General features: G+C 49.6%; 1 pseudogene; it reads left to right on the top strand.

Moving 5' to 3' along the window:
* Window positions 1-7,062, top strand: part of LOC139226922 (claudin-4-like) — a 36,772-nt pseudogene extending 29,710 nt beyond the window's left edge.
* Window positions 7,063-14,868: the final 7,806 nt, after the last annotated feature.

The raw sequence follows: 14,868 nt of genomic DNA, 5'->3' as shown, positions 1-14,868 counted from the left end.
AGCAACCACACCCAAAGAAAAACAGACACCAAGGCAAACAACTGAACCACAACTCAGACGCTCCACACGAGAGCGTAGACCATCTGAGAGACTGAACCTATAAAGACAATAAGACCTTGGGGGAGGGTGATGTCATGTATCTTACATTATTATATATAGCTGTATCCCAACATGCTGTACATGACTGTAATAAGATATGACCTGTAACCACCAGCGTACCTTACCACCAGGGGTGCACTTGCAAGAGACAGATATATAAGGACAGGTCTCAGGCAAGTGCAGCATTCCAGAGCTGTGAAATAAAGGTGCAGGTCCAGAGTGACCTTGACTTCACTACATGCCTCGTGTGAATCTGTACTGAGGGGACAGGATTTTACATGCATGATCTTCCTGTCTACAAGACCTTACTAAATTTGCTTCCTGTTATTTACAGTTTTTTCACACTTTCGTGTCAAATTTTTCCGATTCTAATTCTTCTATCTCTGTAAATACGTCACACTGTAATTGCACTGCCTTGCCAGTGGTGGCACTGTGACGTCCCAGTTTTCCATCTCCCAGCTCCTCAGCCTGTGCCACAGTGAAACTTCTCAGCTCCAACCAGCTCGCCTTCTCTGCTTCCCAATGACCTAATTAAAAATCGTATCTCTGCATGCCCGAGTCCAATCTAACACCCTCAGACTGCACTTGGGCAAGCGTCACTGTGTGCAACCATCAACTAGTTTAATTATCTAGATTGTAAGAATCTGTGTTTTCTAAATCATGTTGCGGATGAAATAATGATCAGGAAGAAGCTGATACTAATCCCTTGCTTTACTTAAGTTCTTCCCGTTCTCTTGGCTTTGCTATTCCCCATTGCTTGAAAATGTCTGGAAGAACTGCGACATATGGAATAGCTGCCTTAGGCAAGTGGAATGTTGGCCTTTATTGCAAGGGGATGGAGTATAAAAGCAGGGAAGTCCTGCTACAACTGTACAGGGTATTGGTGAGGCCCCACTTAGAGTACTGCGTACAGTTTTGGTCTCCTTATTTAAGGAGGGATATACATGCATTGGAGGCAGTTCAGAGAAGGTTTACTAGGTTGATTCCTGAGATGAAGGGGTTGTCTTATGAAGAAAGATTGAACAGGTTGGGCCTATACTCATTGGAGTTTAGAAGAATGAAAGGTGATCTTATTGAAAAATATAAGATACTGAGGGGGCTCAACAAGGTAGATGCAGAGAGGATATTTCCATTTGTGGAGGAATCTAGAACTAGGGGGCATAGTTTCAGAATAAGGGGTCATCCATTTAGAACTGAGGTGAGGAGAAATTTCTCAACAAAAATATATTCCAATGAGAAGGAGGGACTGTAAGAGAAGGGATAACAATCTGTGGCTAACTAAGGAAATAAGGCATGGTATCAAATTGAAAACAAGGGCATACAAAGTGGCCAAGACAAGTGGAAAGCCAAAGGATTGGGAAACTTTTAAAAGCCAGCAAAGAACGACTAAAAAAAAAGAGGGAAGATAGATTATGAAAGCAAACTAGCATGAAATATAAAAACAGCCCATTTAAAATGGAAATGAGGAGGAATTTCTCCTCTTAGAGGGTTGTGATTTTTTGGAATTCTCTGCCCCAGAGAGCTGTGGACGTTTGGTCATTGAACGTACTTAAGGTGGAGATAGATATATTTTTGAACGATAAACACTTTTTGTGTTTCATGCACAAGGACCCCCAGGTCTCTCTGTACTGCAGCATTTTGCAATTTTTCTCCATTTAAATTATAATTTGCTTTTCTATTTTTTCTGCCAAAGTGGATAACCTCACATTTTCCCACATTATACTCCATCTGCCAATTTTTTGCCCACTCACTTAGCCTATCTACATCCCTTTGCAGATTTTTTGTGTCCTCCTCACAATTTGCTTTCCCACCCATCTTTGTATCATCAGCAAACTTGGCTACATTACACTTGGTCCCTTCATCCAAGTCGTTAATAAAGATTGTAAATAGTTGAGGACCCAGCACCGATCCCTGTGGCACCCCACTAGTTACTGATTGCCAACTGGAAAATGACCCATTTATCCCGACTCTCTGTTTTCTGTTAGTTAGCCAATCCTCTATCCATGCTAATATATTACCCCCAACCCCATGAAATGTTATCTTGTGCAGTAACTTTTTATGTGGCACCTTATCGAATGCCTTCTGGAAATCCAAATACACCACATCCACTGGTTCCCCCTTATCTACCTTACTTGTTACATCTTCAAAGAACTCCATCAAATTTGTCAAACATGATTTCCCTTTCATATAACCATGTTGATTCTGCTTGATTGAATCGTGCTTTTCCAAATGTCCTGCTACTGCTTCCTTAATAATGGACTCCAGCATTTTCCCAATGACAGATGTCAGGCTAACTGGTCTATAGTTTCCTGCTTTCTGTCTGCCTCCTTTTTTAAATAAGGGTGTTACATTTGCGGTTTTCCAATCCGCTGGGACCTCCCCAGAATCCAGGGAATTTTGGTAGATTACAACCAATGCATCCACTATCTCTGCAGCCACTTCTTTTAAGATCCTAGGATGCAAGCCATCAGGTCCAGGGGACATGTCCGCCTTTAGTCCCATTATTTTACTGAGTACTACTTCTTTAGTGATAGTGATTGTATTAAGTTCCTCCCTCCCTATAGCCCCTTGAAGACCGATACAAAATATTTGTTCAAAGTCTCTGCCATTTCCCTGTTCCCCATTATTAATTCCCCAGCTCATCTCAGGGACCAACATTTACTTTAGCCACTCTTTTCCTTTTTATGTACCTGTAGAAACTCTTACTATCCTCAGACCCTGGAGCACATTATTGAGCACTGCCCTCAGAGGGAATTTGCGGGCAGTCTACAAGCTACACTGGAAGCTTTGGCCTGGATATCCAACTTGGATATTGACATTTGATTTGGTTTGCTACTACCGAAGAAGAAGATTATTATTGTATTGTAAGCGGCTTGCTTGTATAACACACTTATCCTAGATTATAAATATAACTGTAGAAACAACCCTATCTAAGTTACAGGCTTAAATTAAAAAGTAATTCTGCATAATTAAAATCTTATGAATATGTGTTTTATAAATCATGTTGCTGATGAAATAATTATCAGGAAGACGCTGATACTAATCCCTCTCTTTACTTGAGTTCTTCCTGTTCTCTTGGCTTTGCTATTCCTCGTTACTTTCTGCTTATTTTCTTTGTCTCGGCTGCCCGTGTCCTAACTCGCACCAAGTCCCACTCACCTATCACTCCTGTGCTCGCTGACCGACATTGACTCCCGGTTAAGCAATGCCATCAATTTTAAAATTCTCACCCTTGTTTTCAAATCCCTCCATGGCTTCGCCCCTCCTTATCTCTGTAATCTCCTCCAGCCCCACAACCCACCCTCAAGATATCTGCGCTCCTCTAATTCTGCCCTCTTGAGCATCCCTGATTATAATCGCTCCACCATCGGTGGCCATGTCTTCAGCTTCCTAGGCCCCAAGCTCTGGCATTCCCTCCCTAACCCTCTCTGTCTTGCTACCTTTCTTTCTCTCTCCTCTTTTAAGACACTCATTTAACCAAGCTTTTGGTCATTTGCCCTAGTTTCTTATGTAGTTTGGTGTCAAATTTTTGTTTCATAATACTCCTGTGAAGCACCTTGGGACGTTTTACTACGTTAAAGGCGCTATATAAATACAAGTTGTTGTTGCTGCTGTCTTCATTTTGCACTCATATTCCTTTTCATTTTATTTAATTTGATATTTCATCCTTCATTCCTTCCTAACCTCCCACTGTAAAATTAGTTATTCACAAATCCAATCACGGGAGGTATCACTCGGTACAACTGGATGGATAGACTAGTAGATACAAATAGCGTATTATATCCTACTCAGTTTTGACAAGCCTAAAGTACGTAATGATTGTTAGTTATTTTACTCCATAATTACAACATAGACACAGTATTGTTGTAATTCTCATTAGTAAGACAGATAGCATCGATGAACCAATTTTATGTCTGAGGTCGAGATCACAAAATCATCACTGCACCTGATGGCAATAGCAATACCATTGGAGGAGAGATGTCTTGAATGTAGCCAGCAAATTGATTGTGCAATGGAAATTCGGCAGAATGAAAACGATGCAGATCAAACAGCAGCAGACGTGATAACAAAACACGGCATTTCTCCCCTCCCATTGCTGCACATCTGAGTCCCACACCATCAAGACTCTTGAACTCTCATTTCCTGACCCTTGAGCATTTCCAAGTCATTCACTCCCTTTCCAATCGGAGATGCTCCTGGGAGGCTTCCACCGAGTGATAATCTCCACTCACCGCATGAGCACATCTACAGCATATGTCTATTTAACAGCACAGACTTAATTGATTTATAAATGAGATAGAAAATGAACCAAAAATGGAGTAACACACAAGACAAGGGGGCCGATATTGTCCCCTCCTTTAAGGCCCGTTACTAACGGGGCAGTAAGGCCTTAGCGACCGGGTGCAGGTGGAGGGTGCAACCCATCCACAATTGCCCCCGGGCTGGGGGCAGCAGAAACAGGTTTCCGCCGCGCCCCGACTTTCAGCTCCGCCCGTCGCTCCGTCCCCTTGTTGGCCGCGCGCCAACCCCTTACCGCCTGGCGGTGACCCATTTTACGCCCCGCGGCATCGCGGAGCGGGAAGCTGCCATTGGCTAGCTGGTGCGGCCACCCTTAAAGGGGAAGGCGCACCGCCGCGGCCGCCATTTTCTTTTAATTGTCAGCTGAGTCTGCAGTCACCCGACAATGGCGGCCACGGGAATTGGCGGGCCGCTAACAGGCAGCCCGGCACCCCCTCTTGGGTGCAAGCCTGCTGGCCACGCTGAAACCTTCCCTGGTCATCATAATCATAGGCGGTCCCTCGAACGAAGATGACTTGCTTCCACAAGAGTTCACAGATGTTTCAATGAAGGACCCGATGTTCTAGTCCTGAACTCCAATTGAGGGGGTGGAAGATGCCTGTGCATGGATTTTTTTAACGTGTGGTGACCATTGCACATCAGCCACCACACGGGCTCGACAGAGCTAGGCCTTTATCCAGTGGCAAGGGTTGAACCAGGACGACTGGAGACCTGCTCTGCTGCACGAACCTATTAGTGTGGGCTGGCACGTGCTGCCCCTGGGCCCTCAGCACTTCTGGGCCCCGTAACCTCATTCGCCGCACCTCTGCCCACGATGTTCCAGGGCCCCGCGCTCCAGCTCTATTTATAGCCTCGACCTGCGATGGTGTTCTCACACAGGTGGCTGAACAGTCCTATACGAGAACCACAGTCCCTGTCACAGTTGGGACAGATAGTCGTCGAGGGAAAGGGTGGGTGGGACTGGTTTGCCGCACGCTCTTTTTGCTGCCTGCTCTCGGCGATGAGACTTAAGGTGCACAGCGCCCTCCCGGATGCACTTCCTCCACTTAGGCGGTCTTGGCCAGGGACTCCCAAGTGTCGGTGGGGATGTTGCACTTTATCAAGGAGGCTTTGAGGGTGTCCTTGTAACGTTTCCTCTGCCCGCCTTTGGCTTGCTTGCCGTGAAGGAGTTCCGAGTAGAGCGCTTGCTTTGGGAGTCTCGTGTCTGGCATGTTAACGATGTGGCCTGCCCAGCGGAGCTGATCAAGTGTGGTTCAATGCTGGGGATGTTGGCCTGGTCAAGGACGCTAATGTTGGTGTGTGTGTCCTCCCAGGGGATTTGTAGGATCTTGTGGAGATATCGTTGGTGGTATTTCTCCAGCGACTTGAGGTGGCTGCTGTACATGGTTTCATGTCTCTGAGCCATACAGGAGGGCGGGTATTACTACAGCCCTGTAAACCATGAGCTTGGTGGCGGATTTGAGGGCCTGGTTTTCGAACACTCTTTTCCTCAGGCGGCCGAAGGCTGCACTGGCGCACTGGAGGCGGTGTTGAATCTCGTCATCAATGTCTGCTCTTGTTAATAAGAGGCTCCCAAGGTATGGGAAATGGTCTACGGTGTCCAGGGCCGCGCTGTGGATCTTGATGACTGGGGGGGCAGTGCTGTGCGGCGAGGACAGGCTGGTGGAGGACCTTTTTCTTACGGATGTTTAGCGTAAGGCCCGTGCTTTCGTATGCCTCAGTAATTACATTGACTATGGCTTGGAGTTCAGCCTCTGTATGTGCGTAGACGCAGGCGTCGTCCGCGTACTGTAGCTCGACGACAGAGGTTGGGGTGGTCATGGATCTGGCCTGGAGCTGACGAAGGTTGAACAGGTTCCCACTGATTCTGTTGTTTAGTTCCACTCCACTCCCTCAATGAAAGGCCTTATGATTCCGGAGACCCTTTGGGTAATGTGCGTGTGTGACCCATGATGCTAAATCTTGACCCCCAAAGTCTTGTTCCCCGCCCTGCAGATACAGTGAGGTCCATTCCGTTCCGTCGCTCTGCCTCCACGTCTGACTGTGCAGGGGGCCACGGCTTCAGGTGGGCTACAGGCGCTGGGCACCTTGGGTCTGCTGGGCATCATCGTGTGCTGCATGGAACCAGAGCTCCTTCACCGGCGCCAACCTCGTGACGGCCCAGAGCCACCAGGAGGGCATCTGGAGGAGCTGCATGACCCAGAGCACCAGGCAGCAGCAGTGCAAGACCTATGACTCCATGCTCAACCTCCCGCACGAGCTGCAGGCCAGCCCGGGCCTTGACCGTGGTGGCCATTGTGCCGGGCATTCTGGCCTCTCTGCCTGGACGCCGCCTTCACCACCTGCCTGGGCGATGACCCGCTCAAGGGCAGGGTGGCCGCGCTGGCCAGCGGGCTGCTGGCCCTGTCCAGCCTGCTGCTGATGGTGCCGGTCAGCTGGTCGGCCCACATCACCGTCGTCCACTTCAATGACCCGGCCGTGGTCGACACGCGGGAGGTTGGGGGTCAGCGCCTGGGTGGGCTGGACGGCAGCGGGGCTGCTGCTGCTGGGGGGCGTGGGGAGGGGGTTCCTCTGCTGCTCCTGGCCCGGGGCCTCGGGCTCGGGCTCCAGCTACTCGGCCAAGAACGTCAACAACCACTCGGCCCTCTCAGGACCCACGTCTGAGCTCCCCCTGACCCCTCCCCTCCGACCTCCGCCCGGAGAACCATCAAGGCTTCGCGCGCATGCCCCGCATTGCCCTCCTTCCATTTTCTCTTCTCCCCCTACGACCTACAAACTCCAACCTCCGCTCAGGGAACCATCAAAATTTCGCATGCGCCCCACATTCCCCCCCCTCCTCCCCGACCCACCTTCATCCGGCCACTCGAGCAGTCCCATGGACACCAGGAAAGGTCTGTGCTCAGCTGACTGTTGAATTCGTATCATAAGAACGTTAGAAATAGGAGCAAGAACCGGCCACCTGACCCCTTGAGCCTGCTCCACCACCCAACGAGACCATGGCCGTTCCGACCACGGACCCAGCTCCAGCCCTCTGCCCGCCCCCCACACCCCCTCACTCTCCCTTCATTCAGAAATCCGGCCATCTCCAACCCAAATACACTCAATGACCCAGCCTCCACAGCTCTCTGGGGCAGAGAACTCCACAGACCCACAATCCCCAGAGACGAAACTCCCCCCCCAACCCAGCTCCAAATGGACGGCCCCCCCCTCCGAAACCATGCCCCCCCCAGTTCCAGAACCCCCCCACGAGGGGAAATATCCTCTCTGCATCCACCCCGCCGAGCCCCCTCAGAATCTCATATGCTTCAATAAGATCACCCCTCATTCTTCGAAACTCCAAAGAGTAGAGGCCCATCCTGCTCAACCTTTCTTCATAAGTCAACCCCTTCATCTCAGGAATCAACCGAGTGAACTTTCTCTGAACTGGATCCAATGCAAGTGTATCCCAAGCCCCCCACCCACCCATCTCTCCAACCACCATCTGCCCCACCTGTGACAGAGACTGTAGGTCCCACATTGGACTCATCAGTCACCTGAGAACTCATACTAGTGTGGAAGCAAGACATCCTCGACTCCGAGGGATTGCCTAAGAAGAGAAGATCCCTGCTTAAATAAGGAGACCCGTCCCTCCGGTGAGAGACAGCACCCCGTGGGGGGAGTCGGTGCCCCGTGGGGAGACCCGTACCTCGGGGAGAGTCAGCGCCCCGTGGGGGGGACCTGTTCCCCGGGGAGAGTCGGTGCACCGTGGGGAGTCGGTGCCCCGTGGGGGGACCTATACCCCGGGGAGAGTCGGTGCCCCGTGGGGAGTCGGTGCCCCGTGGGGGGACCCATACCCCGGGGATAGTCGGTGCCCCTTGGGGGAGTCGGTGCCCCGTGGGGGGACCCATACCCTGGAGAGAATCGGTGCACCGTGGGGAGTCGGTGCCCCGTGGGGGGACCTATACCCCGGGGAGAGTCGGTGCCCCGTGGGGAGTCGGTGCCCCGTGGGGGGACCTATACCCCGGGGAGAATCGGTGCCCCGTGGGGGGGGACCCATACCCTGGGGAGAGTCGGTGCCCCGTGGGGTGACCCGTACCCCGGGAAGAATCGGTGCCCCTTGGGGAGGACCCATACCCCGGGGAGAATTGGTGCCCCGTGGGGACCTTAGCAACAGCCGATGAATTCACAAATGGATGGGTGTATAATTGAAGAGAATTTGTTTAATTACTTGCTCTTTGCTTCGTTAATCTGTCCTGTTCAACACGAATGTGCGGGAAAGTGCGATAGCAACTGGCTGGAGTTTTGTACTCCTTCTCAAAAATGTATTGTTCCGAGCAGGAGTTTTAAAAAATATTTTGTTAAAATGAAAAGAAAATATTCTGTGGGTTAAGCTATTTGCGACAATCTGACTGTCCCACACTCACGAGAGTCAGTCAGAAAAGCAGAGGCAGAGGGGAAACCAGAAATAGCTTAATGGAGAGATTCCCTGGATGAGTTGCAGCTCCAACAACACTCAAGAAGCTTGGCACCATCCAGGACAAAGCAGCCCGCTTGATCGGCACCCCATCCACCACATTTACTCCCTCCATCACCGGCACACCGTGGCTGCAGTGTGTATACCATCATAGAATGGTTACAGCACAGAAGAAAGCCATTCGGCCCATCGAGCCCGTGCCGGCTCTCTGCAAGAGCACTTCAGCCAGTCCCACTCCCCCGCCCTTTCCCCGTAGCCCTGCAAATTTCTTTCCTTCAGGTATTTATCCAATTCCCTTTTGAAAGCCACGATTAAGTCTGCTACCACCACCCTCTCAGGCCATGCATTCCAGATCCTAACCACTCGCTGCATAAAAAAGTTTTTCCTCGTATCGCCTTTGGTTCTTCTGCCAATCGCCTTAAATCTGTGTCCTCTAGTTCTCGACCCTTCCACCAATGGGAACAGTATCTCTCTCCCTAGATCCCCTCATGATTTTGAACACCTCGATCAAATCACTTCTTAACCTTCTCTGTTCCAAGAAGAACAACCCCAGCTTATCTGGTCTATCCATGTAACTGAAGTCCCTCATCCCTGGAACTGTTCTCGTAAATCTTGTCTGCAACCTCTCTAAGGCCTTCAACATCCTTCCTAAAGTGCGGTGCCCAGAATTGGACACAATACTCCAGTTGAGGTCAAACCAGTGTTTTATAAAGATTCATCATAACCTCCTTGTTTTTGTACTCTATGCCTCTATTTATGATGTTTTTTTAACCTCTTTCTCGACCTGCCCTGCCACCTTCAACGATTTGTGCACACATACCCCCCAGGTCTCTCTGTTCATGCACCCCCTTTAGGATTGTACCCTTTAGTTTATATTGCCTCTCCTTGTTCTTCCTACCAAAATGTATCACTTCGCACTTTTCTGCATTAAATTTCATCAGCCATGTGTTCGCCCATTCCACCAGTCTGTCTATGTCCTCTTGAAGTCTATCACTCTCCCCGTCATTGTTCACTATACTTCCAAGTTTTGTGTCAACTGCACATTTTGAAATTGTGCCCTGTACACCCATTTCCAAGTCACCCATCCACCACCTTAAACATTCACTCCCTCCACCACCGGCGCACCATGGCTGCAGTGTGTACCATCTACAAGATGCACTGCAGCAACTTGCCAAGGCTTCTTTGGCAGCACCTGCCAAACCTGCGACCTCTACCGCCTAGAAGGACAAGGTTAGCAAGTGCATGGGAACACCACCACCTCCACGTTCCTCTCCAAGTTACACACCATACTGACTTGGAGATATATCGGTCATTCCTTCATCGTCACTGGGTCAGAAATCCTGGAACTCCCTCCCTAACAGCACTGTGGGAGTACCTTCACCACAAGGACTGCAGCGGTTCAAGAAGCCACCTCACCACCACCTTCTCGAGGGCAATTAGGGATGGGCAATAAACACTGGCCTAGTGGTTCAGTGGGCACCATGGAGGCCTCACTAGGCCTCGCGCCGTCCCTCCCCTTTAACTGAAGGGGAGGGGCCATTGCTGCGCATCAGCTCGTCGCGGCACGTACACATCGCGCTGTTGTCATCACCGTTGCGCTGACATGGTCAGCGCGGTGGTGATGGACACCACCCCGCTCCCGACCCGAAACCGGCTCAAACTGCGCCCCAAAATTCCGCGAGGCGATGTCACAGTTAAAGAGCCGAATTTTCCGACTCTTCCCTCCGACTCCTGCCAGGCGGTAATAACTTGAATAGTTCGACTAGTTCGCCTGAAATGGGGCAGAGGGCAATTTCCCCCCGAGCATTAAGGTGTGGGCAACACTGTATTTTTGTCCATACCTGGTGGCCTGAGTCAATCACAATGTGGGACTGGAGTCACATAAAGGCCATGCCCTTTCCTTGAAAAAAGTTAATAAGCCTGTGGGGCTTTTTACAACAATCCTGTAGCAGCCATGGTCAATTTTGTTTCTGGTGCCAGGTGGCAAGTTATTATATTTATTGAATTCAATTTTACAAGATGCTATGGTGGGATCTGAACGCATACGCTCTGGGCTGCTTGTCTAGCACTGTGACCACCAGGGAATTCACACAATTAATTTTCAAGTTTGCAAAAAAATGTAGATCTCCAGCATGCTGAGCTCCCCACCCGCCCTGGCTGACCATGGTCTAAATGGGAGATCTTCCAAAAATGTAAAACTCATTGCCTTGTACATTATCCATTGACTCAGCGGGCGAGCTATTTTGCTTTGTGCTGTGCTGTAAGTAAGGATGTGCCCCTGGGTGCAGTGCATTGTTGCTTGTGATGTTCCAAACTGCTAGGATACTAATTTACGGGCGGGATTCCTTGTATGGCGAGCTCTTGATCTCGGTTGTGCCATCAGCTACCCGAGGCGGGTAGTGAATCAGTGGGTACATCAACCTGAGATGATCGAATGCATCTCCATATCTAAAGCAATGCTCCCGGAGCCCCAAGAACAGTCTACAGTCTAGGAATTGATGCAGGGGTACTGTGTAAGAGGAAAAAAAAAACCTACAACGGGGAAAATATTAAGAAATGTCTCCGTACATAATGCGCAGCAAGAATGATCAATGGGGTCGAAATTCGGTTTCTAACGCCACCCGTTACTGCCAGAGAGGGGCGGCTAAGTAAATACCGCCAATGGCAACCGGATTCCTCGGCTAACGGTACCAAGAGGTACCGCCGCGCGCTCTGCCGCCACCCACGTGGTGACGTCATCGACGCGCAACGCCCCCTTGCTGCCGGGGTTGCGAGATTCGATGAGCACGGTGGCCTTACCAGCAGGCATCTGTACAGCCGAGGAAAGCTGGCGGGACATTGGATGTCCCGGGGCTGTAGCGTCCAGGGAGCAAGGTAAATCCTTATGTTTATTTTTTTTTAGCAGTTATGTATGGGGGAAGTGTGGGTGTGGGTGAGGAAAATTGTCGGAAATTTTTTTTTATAAGTTTCTCTTTCGCATGCCGGCAGCTTACCGTCGGGAAATTCGGTCGGCCTCCTGAGATGCCGTTCCATTGGTGCCCGAGAATGAGTGTGCAACGTCACTTTTAGCGCTGCTCTCTCATCTTTGGGCAGCAAAACTGAATTTTGCAGTTTGAGGCGGCACCGACCGCCTGGCGTTAAAATCAGCACTCAGCCTCAAAAACGGCGGGACTGATTTTCGACATCAATGTTTCTTAAATCAGCTTAACCTCGCGATCTCGCGGGGCGCAAAATAGATCGCCGCCAGTGGTTGGCATGCGGCCAACAAACATTAGCTTTTTACGTTGAGATTTTACTGCACCAGGTTCACATGGGCGAATTGTTATGATGTCTTACTGATAGCTATATTGGCCAGCAGCATTTGTGTTTCAAGAGTTACAATCAGCCCAGTACTCTGCAGTTCAGAGAAGGTTCACGAGGTTGATTCCGGAGATGAGGGGGGTTGACATATGAGGAAAGGTTGACTATGTTGGGCCTATACACATTGCAATTCAGAAGAATGAAAGGTGATCTTATCGAAAGTATAAGATTATGAGGGAGCTTGACAAGGTGGATGCAGAGAGGATGTTTCCACTGATAAGGGAGACTAGAACTAGGGGGCATAATCTTAGAGTAAGGGGCCACCCCTTTAAAACTGAGATGAGGAGGAATTTCTTCTCTCAGAGGGTTGTAAATCTGTGGAATTCGCTGCCTCAGAGAGCTGTGGAAGCTGGATCATTGAATAAATTTAAGACAGAGATAGACAGTTTCTTAACCGATAAGGGAATAAGGGGTTATGGGGAGCTGGTGGGGAAGTGGAGCTGAGTCCATGATCGGATCAGCCATGATCATATTAAATGACGGAGCAGGCTCGAGGGGCTGTATGGCCTACTCCTGCTCCTATTTCTTATGTTCTTATGCACTGCCAGCCAACTTAAAGCAAACCTGGGTGAACGTTGCACAATTGACAACACCTCAACATCAAAATAAAGGCAACCTGTCCATCTCGTTCAACAACAAAATAATACAGATAGAACGACTTGCATTTATATATCCCCTTTAATGTAGAAAAATGTCCCCAAGTGCTTCACAGAGACATAATCAGACAGAAAAATGGATGCTGACACACAGCAGGAGCTATTAGCAAGGATAACTAAAAGTTTTGTCCAAGAGTCTTGTATACAATGAAAACATTGACAATCAGGAATGTGCTTATCCACGAATAATGGCAATAATTAACTCAGCTGTGCCCATTTATTGTTTTAGCTCACTTTGGGCCAGGACAGTCCTCAGAGTATTGAAAATTATAGCTCTATGTTCATTATGGTCCAATTTTATTGCATTCCAACTTTACGAGTGGCCCAGATTCCAACAATTTACATGTTTTACACTGGAGGCAAGCCATCTCCAGGGGAGAACACGTTTCGCAGTGAAGTTCAAAGTTCAGCGTCATTAACAGAAAATGTATAACTAAATCAACCCCAGGTCACGCAGGGACAAAAAAATGTTTGACATTTATGATGTAAACATGCATTTTCTTTCCAAGTTTCCACTAGGTTATGAAGTCTTGTGCCCTCTTTATATTGTAGCATTGCTTTGACAAGCTGCTCTGCAATTAAGCCTGACGGCGCTGTTCCACAATCCTGGATTTGGCTTCTGTGAGAGCCTGCATTGCTAGGCCGCACGAGCAGGCTGACTGCTCAGACCTACTTGTGGTTAGAAAAGACGCCAGTGTACCTTCTGCCACACGCTGTTTCAATGATCTCGCAGCCCTGCCACCGAGGTTGTTGCCATCAGCTGTGCTGTTAAGTAAAACAGCTCCGCAGGCCAGGTCTATAAAAAGAGCTGGAGCGGGCCACTGCAGCTTCCAGCGCGAGCTGACCCAAACGTGCGACCTTTCGAGGAGGGCGACTGGGTGACATCATCAGAACCCAGGTCGCCGTTTGGAGCGTGGGCAGGAAGATCGGTGGGGCCCGGGTACAGCAGAGGAGCGGGCAGGTCGTGGCGGAGGTGCGGTGAGAGGCGGACGAGTGATCGGGGCGGAGGAGCGATGAGGGATCGTGGCTGAGATTTGGTGGGTGATCGTGACGGAGGTTCGGCGGATGTTAGCGGCGGAGGAGCGGCAGGAGATCGTGGCGGAGGTGCGGTGAGTGTTTTTGCGGCGGAGGAACGCTGAGAGATCGTGGCGGAGGTGCGGCGAATGAGGGTACGGGACCCAGAAGAGCCGAGGGTCCAGGGACAGCACGGGGCCAGCCCACACTGCGATATGTGCGCGCACTATGTCCGTGCAGCAGAGCAGGTCTCCAGTCGTTCTGGTTAACCCTTGCCACTGGATAAAGGCCTAGCTCTGTTAAGCCCATGTGGTGGCTGATGTACAATGGTCACCACACGTTAAAAAAATCCATGCACAGGCATCTTCCACCCCCTCAATTGGAGTTCAGGACTGGAATATCGGGTCCTTCATTTAACATCTGTGAACTCTTGTGGAAGCAAGTCATCCTCGTTCGAGGGACCACCTATGATGATGATGTTAAGTAAGTGTTAACTAAAGTGTGAGGTGTATTGGGGGTGAAGTTTCCTGACAATTTTAGTGAAATAAGTTGGCAAGAGTTTAAAATAGCAAAAATTCACGCAGAGTAAAATGACTTGTCTATTCATATGGTTGACAATCTCATCATTTCACCGACAGCTTCTGGTTGCCAACCCTCCAGGATTGCCCTGGAGTCTCCAGGAATTCAAATGTTTAATCTCCCAGACACTGCTGCGGGCAACCCAGGAGAAAAACCATAGGGGTGTAACAAAAAATGTTTTTCCATTTAATTTCCACACTGGCATGTATTAGTTGCTAAAATATTGGGGGATTTGAAAAAAGGCGCTTTGACACAGTCAAGAATCACCAAGCGGGTTGTGAAGAATGTGCTCGTCTTTCAGTCGGTGGCGGTAAACCGTGAGAAGGGACGATTTAGGCGCTCGATGGCGGAAGTGTGAGGGCAGGGCAATTGGAGGCACGAGATCGTGTGATGAAACATCCACCCAGA

Source organism: Pristiophorus japonicus, chromosome 16 (genome assembly GCF_044704955.1).
Source record: "Pristiophorus japonicus isolate sPriJap1 chromosome 16, sPriJap1.hap1, whole genome shotgun sequence".
NCBI classification, from domain to species: domain Eukaryota; kingdom Metazoa; phylum Chordata; class Chondrichthyes; family Pristiophoridae; genus Pristiophorus; species Pristiophorus japonicus.
The sequence above is the reverse complement of the archived record's forward strand: the minus strand, read 5'-3'. Positions and strand labels throughout refer to the sequence as shown.